A 5,446-nucleotide genomic window follows, 5' to 3' on the forward strand; every position below is an offset into this window, starting at 1 on the left:
ACCCTTCCCTCCTCACCGTTACGCCAAAACCCTTCCCTCCTCAGCGTTACGCCAAAACCCTTCCCTCCTCAGCGTTACACCAAAACCCTTCCCTCCTCACCGTTACACCAAAACCCTTCCCTCCTCACCATTACGTCAAAACCCTTCCCTCCTCACCGTTACGCCAAAACCCTTCCCTCCTCAGCGTTACGCCAAAACCCTTCCCTCATCAACGCTACACTAAACCACTTCCGTAATCAGCGTTACATCAAAACCCTTCCTTCCTCACCGTTACGTCAAAACCCTTCCCTCGTCAACGCTACACTAAACCCCTTCCTTAATCAGCGTTACATCAAAACCCTTCCTTCCTCCACATTACACCAAAACCCTTCCCTTCCCTCCATGATCCTCTGACTGAAAGACTTAATATATATATTGTAATGAAACAGCAGGCAGGGAGCAGGTCTCGAACCCTCGACCTTCAAGCCCGAAGTCCGGCGCGCTATCGACTGTGCCGCAAAAGCATGCTCGTCCGGCAGAGTCCATTTCCACGCTTATAAACCCAGGGTCGTTACAATATATATATATATATATATATATATTTCACCTTTATTTAATATTTATTTGACTAAAAGATTTAAAACTCTGTGTTGATGGTGCACTCTGTGGGATTGGGAAATTAGGTCCTTGTGGGAAAATCTGGGATGTGGTCAATCTTGTGTTGCAGCTAAGGCCTGTGTTGTGAACTTCAAAATATTTTACGAGGGACTTTGGTCACATTGTAAAAAAAAGTGTGGTGTTTTCTGTTATCGGCCAGCAGATGGCGGTGTTTCTACATGAAGCGGCGCAGCAACAAAACCAGAGTGCGGAGCAGAGAGAACGGTATTATTCCCGGTCTGTCCCGCACGGAGCCACGATGACACCGGACACTGCTTCATTACCGTCATCACCACTCCGCGCTAATTACCGGCCAAGGCTCCTCGCGTACATGGTAGAAGTCTCCTTGGCACCATGAAACACAGCAAGGCAAGCTCAACTGAGAAAATATGTTTTACTTGCGAACACAAACATTTAAACACATATAACAAACACATCTATTTAAATGTTGTAGGTAAAACTATTTTATAGGCCTATTTGACTATAAACCTAATTATCGATTGTATTATTATCAATAACTAACAATATTAAATAAGCTATTGTTTTCTATCTTCCTCATGGAACCCGAAGTGTGTGATCTCATTTTAGACAAATAGCTCTACAACAGCTGCATTGAACATTTGGTAATAAACTGTCTTTCAAAAGATTCACTATTTCACTAAAGGTATTACTAAACATAAACTTTTATTGAAATGCATAAAATGTTTATCAAAATAAAATACAACTCTTAGGCAACATTATTAACATGTCAAATGTTATTGTAATTATTTATTAAATAAAGGTTAAAAAATAAAATGTTTGTAGGTGATTATTTATGATTTTTTTTTTTTAATATGTGGATTTGTATAAGTTATCTTCACGTCCTGTATATCAGGTAGACATCCACGCGTCTCGCGGCGCCTCCCAGTCCACCCGCATTTACTGATCAGGTAACGTACCAATAAACTTGACTGAAATATATAATTTTAATTTTGATAATTTGAATATCACATGTCTTATTTTATTTAACGTTGATTGTAAAATTATTATATAAAAATTATTTCCCACATGGATTTAAACATATTATTTATATTATTGCTTTACCTATGGGATTGTAGGACTGCACATTAGACTAGATTAGGTATATATTGTTGGACAGATACATTTTAACATTCATTTTAGTGCTAATATACCTGACTATTTAAATAATTAGAAAATGATGCACCTGAATCACAACATTATATATATTCATGTTTTATACGATAAATGGAATACACATATTTAAAATGGTTATTGTTCAAATTAAACTTGCTAAAATAATGTAGGCTGGTCTATTATAATGTAGTCTACAAAATAGTAGCAAGGCAATGCAAGCTAAATAATTGTTTTATTTTTGCAGCAGTCAAATTGAAACCTATTTTACACCGTTTCATCGTATTTCCGTGTTAAAATCCTACATGTTCAGACGGTACAAATCGCTGCTAGTGCGCAACTGTTTTTCTGTCCTGTTTGTTTTGTTGCTACAAAAAATAATGGCGTTTTATGACATAGAAGTTCCGCTTTGTGGTCTATGTGAGCCGGCCTTGAACACTGTAATTGGATTGTTGCTGCCACACACACACACACACACACACGCACACACACACACACACACACACACACACATTCACACACACACATTCACACACACACACACACACACACACACACACACACACACACACACACACACACACGCACACACACACACACACACACACACACACATTCACACACACACATTCACACACACACACACGCACGCACGCACGCACACACACACACACACACACACACACACACACACACACACACACACACACACACACACACACACACACACACACACACACACACACACACACACACACACACACACACACACACACACACACACACACACACACACACACACACACACACACACACACACACACACACACACACACACACACACACACACACACACACACACACACACACACACACACACACACACACACACACACACGCACGCACGCACGCACACACACACACACACACACATGCACACACACACACACACGCACGCACTCGCGCACACACACGCACGCACGCACACGATCAATAACATCGGCGGTTTGGGATGACGGCAGGCAGAATCCAAGAGAGTGGGAGCGCCCTGCATAGAATCTTGACAGTAAAAGGAATATAGTGTTTCATTCCGGGTCTGAATAGTGTTTCATTCCGGGTCTGAATAGTGTTTCATTCCGGGTCTGAATAGTGTTTCATTCCGGGACTGAATAGTGTTTCATTCCGGGCCTGAATAGTGTTTCATTCCGGGTCTGAATCGTGTTTCATTCCGGGTCTGAATAGTGTTTCATTCCGGGTCTGAATAGTGTTTCATTCCGGGTCTGAATAGTGTTTCATTCCGGGACTGAATAGTGTTTCATTCCGGGACTGAATAGTGTTTCATTCCGGGTCTGAATAGTGTTTCATTCCGGGTCTGAATAGTGTTTCATTCCGGGTCTGAATAGTGTTTCATTCCGGGTCTGAATAGTGTTTCATTCCGGGTCTGAATAGTGTTTCATTCCGGGTCTGAATAGTGTTTCATTCCGGGACTGAATAGTGTTTCATTCCTCTGAATAGTGTTTCATTCCGGGTGTGAATAGTGTTTCATTCCGGGTCTGAATAGTGTTTCATTCCAGGTCTGAATGTTTCATTCCGGGTCTGAATAGTGTTTCATTCCGGGTCTGAATAGTGTTTCATTCCGGGTCTGAATAGTGTTTCATTCCGGGTCTGAATAGTGTTTCATTCTGGGTCTGAATAGTGTTTCATTCCGGATCTGAATAGTGTTTCATTCCGGGTCTGAATAGTGTTTCATTCCGGGTCTGAATAGTGTTTCATTCCGGGTCTGAATGTTTCATTCCGGGTCTGAATAGTGTTTCATTCCGGGTCTGAATGTTTCATTCCGGGTCTGAATAGTGTTTCATTCCGGGTCTGAATGTTTCATTCCGGGTCTGAATGTTTCATTCCGGGTCTGATTGAGAGAAGTTCAAGTTTCCAAACCGAACAGCACAATTAAACGGCCAACAATAACCAGAGACTAATAGAAAATACGATCAAAAACCCTCTCGCGAAGGGTTTTTATATACAAAATTAATTCCGGCTTTTAACACATCTATTTTCCGTGAGGTTTCCCAGTGTTTTCAGTAAAATGAAAAGTGTGATTATTTAGTTTGACCATGAAATAAGAAGTAGGGTAGTCATTAAAGTATCTTTATATTTTAAATAAATTCAACAGCATGTACGTGTGTTTGCTCCTCGCAATGCTTTTCTTACTTAATAGTTGTCTTTGATAAAACACATATAATTTAATACCTGTGGTTGCTCATGCTCCAAGATACTTATAGTTGCCTGTGATAAAATAAATAGTAATTATTTTGATATATAGGTTTGATTCGGGCGGCAGGTAGTTTAGCGGTTAATTAAGCTCGTTAGGCCGGTAACGGAAGGTCGCTGGCTTGAATACGCGATCCTGCATGGCGGTAATACTCTGCCGTTCTCCCCTTGAGTAAAGCAGTTAACCCCGAACAACAGCTGAGGCGATAACGTTGATTAGGGCACCGCTCTGGTTTTCGAGGGATTTGGTTTAATAAACGAAGAAGACAGATCTCAATTGTGAAGCTGAATAGGTTTCCCTGACTACCGTTGACTTTTCAGCTTCCAGAGGTCGATGCCTTATAGAGCCAATCTGTTGCTATGACTCAAACATTTATCTTTCAGTCTAATATTGCTATGTGACTCTTACATGTTATCCCCATAAAGCCACATCACCGAACCCCCTAAAAAGGCTGTGTCCCAAATGGCACCCTATTCCCTACAGAGTGCTTGAGTTTTGACCAGGACCCATAGGAACAGTTGTTTGCCCCCCCCCTCAGATGAATCAACGGCCCATTGTCCAAAGTAGAAAGTCAATAGAGTGACATTTCAGATCCTTTAAAATGTTCACCTCAGATAAAGTTCTCTCTCCGCCTCCTTCTAACACACACACACACACACACACACACACACACACACACACACACACACACACACACACACACACCACACACACACACACACACACACACACACACACACACACACACACACACACACACACACACACACACACACACACACACGCACACGCACACACTCTAGAGTCAGATAAAGCTCTCCTTTCATCTCCTTCTAACACTCCACCAGGAAGTGAAGTGACGGCCTAGTGCTTCTATTTAATGATTTCCACAGGACAGCCCAACCATGACATACAGACGCCAGGAGAATCAGACCCCATGTACCCTCTCTCTCTCCTCTCTCTCTCTCTCTCTCTCTCTCTCTCTCTCTCCCTCTATTTCAAACCCAGTCCACTGTATCTATTGTATATACTAGGGCCAGCCCGTCCCCAGCCTCGTCCCCAGCCCCTTCCCCAGCCCCAAGCCTCATCCCCAGCCCTAAGCCCCGTCCCCAGCCCGTCCCCAGCCCCTTTCCCCAGCCCTGTCCCCAGCCATCTCCACAGCCTGTCCCCAGCCCGTCCCCAGCCCCGTCCCCAGCCTGTCCCCAGCCCCATCCACATCCCCAGCCCCTGTCTCTCCAGATGGTTCCCGGACCTGTCTCTCCAGGTAGTTCCCGGGCCTGTCTCTCCAGGTAGTTCCCGGGCCTGTCTCTCCAGGTAGTTCCCGGGCCTGTCTCTCCAGGTAGTTCCTGGGCCTGTCTCTCCAGGTGGTTCCCGGGCCTGTCTCTCCAGGTAGTTCCCGGGCCTGTCTCT

Source organism: Salmo salar, chromosome 29 (assembly GCF_965601325.2).
Source record: "Salmo salar chromosome 29, fSalSal1, whole genome shotgun sequence".
In the NCBI taxonomy this organism is placed as follows: Eukaryota; Metazoa; Chordata; class Actinopteri; order Salmoniformes; family Salmonidae; genus Salmo; species Salmo salar.